This window comes from Elephantulus edwardii, unplaced genomic scaffold (assembly GCF_000299155.1).
Source record: "Elephantulus edwardii isolate Elephantulus edwardi_28Jun2011 unplaced genomic scaffold, EleEdw1.0 scaffold00213, whole genome shotgun sequence".
Classification (NCBI taxonomy): domain Eukaryota; kingdom Metazoa; phylum Chordata; class Mammalia; order Macroscelidea; family Macroscelididae; genus Elephantulus; species Elephantulus edwardii.
The window spans coordinates 771,527-773,420 of NW_006399963.1; the positions used below are offsets into that span (position 1 = coordinate 771,527).

At 44.8% G+C, this 1,894-nt stretch overlaps 1 pseudogene; it reads right to left on the minus strand.

Moving 5' to 3' along the window:
• Positions 1-297: 297 nt before the first annotated feature.
• Positions 298-1,271, minus strand: LOC102873048 (annotated as a pseudogene).
• Positions 1,272-1,894: the final 623 nt, after the last annotated feature.

The window sequence follows — 1,894 nt, forward strand, 5'->3', positions numbered from 1 at the left end:
CAGTCCCAAAGTTCAGAGCTATCGGGGGGAGGGGGGGTAGCGAGTGGTGGTGGGGGCCGCGAGCCGGGTTGGGGGGGAGCAATGCGATACCTCAAGATGGGGGTCGTGGGGCAGAGCTGCAGGGGTGTGTCCCAACTTAAGTCCACTCCCACTGTCCACTGCGTCTGTGCACGGCACCTTGGTCAGTCCCAAAGTTCAGAGCTGGTGGTGGTGGGGGTGCGAATCGGGTCTGGGGGGGAGCAATGTGATACCTGAAGATGGGGGTCGTGGGTCAGAGCTGCATGGGTGTGTCCCAATTCAAGTCCCTGGTTTCGCAATTTTGATCTGCACCCCAGACATCTGACGGATCTCATTGATTTTGGCTCCTTGACGCCTGATTATGCAGCCAATCAAATCATTTGGAATGGTGAGTTCATAAGAAATAGTCTGAGCAGATGCATCCAAACTCCAATAGCCTTTCATCTCTGGAGAGCTGGATTCAATGCCACTGAAACCGGTGTTGCCCTGCGTCATAGGAAAATGAGACTGTTGCATTGCCAACTGATGCAGATTGGTCAAATCTGGCTTTGAAATGGCATAATGTGCTTGAATGGTGTAGGCCTCTAGAGTTGGTCTCTCCAGGTCAGGGTTGAAGCACCTGGACGGGGTGGTGTGGGAAAAGCTTGCACTGTTGCTGCCTGTGCTGTACCTGTCCTGGCCATCTGCAAAGATGACCAGAGAACTGGATGGCTTGGGATGGTACAGGACGGTCACGCCCTTCAGGGAGGACTCCAATATGACCACGTAGGTCTGTTTGACACACTCAGTGATGGATTACTGAATGCCAGCAATGGTGATGGCCTGCTCAGTTGAGTTGGGGAGCATATACCCAGCCACCTAGACCTGAGCCCCTGTACTTTCTCATATTTCCTTTATCTTGCAACCATGTTTTCCAATGAGAGAGCCACACTGAATAGCAGGAACCACCAGCCTTAGGGTTACTGGGGGTTTACTGACAGGTGTGCTATTGGTCATAGAGCTGCTGATATCCTCTTCTAGTTTGTCAATGATCATAGCAAAGGCTTTAAAGATGGCATTAGTGGGTCCAGTCAAAGTGATAATTCTCTCAGGACTATTTCCTTCTGGGATATTGATATGTGCACCACTCTCTTTACATACCTTCTTAACGGATTATCCTTTCTTTCTGATGATACTGCCAACTTCTTTTCCATGCATAAGTAGCGGATGGTGAGAGTGACATTTAATCCATCTTCAATCACACCGGTGTTCATGTCAAGCTGTGTTCTGGTGAGCTGGACAAGTCTTTGGTCACAGGTGAGGTGAAAGACAAAACTGTAAGCGTGAGGCGACTGAGGGGGGAAAGTGGAGCAAGTGGGAAGGGGAAGCTAGAATATTCTTAGTCATCTCTATCTTTCTTCTGTTCTTTCTAATCTAATCTTCCCTTCCAGAAGTCCTAAATGCTTGTCGGATTTCTCTTTCTATCTTCTCTGAGTTAATAATTTAAAATTTATCTATTTGCTATCTTCTCTCAGGTTCATCTAATATAAATAGTCTTTGTAATGCTAATTTCCCTCCTTGTCTTATCTGCCACAATCCCTCTGTGTGAATAATATATGTGATTTATATTTTTTTACTCTGAGCTCCACTTTAATGTTCTTCTTCCTGTGAGTGTTTTGTGTTACCAATATTTGTTCATTCTTTTGTTTGTGGAACTCCAAGAGTTCCAGAATAATTTACTAAGCATTTATTGAACAGATTATATTTTACCAATTGTATAAGTTTAGCATTTTTGTTCAACAGCAATTTCCTATAGATGTACATTTTTATGTATTTGGTTTTTTTTAGAATTTACTGGTCTTTATGCTTATCATTATACCACTATCATATTGTTTTA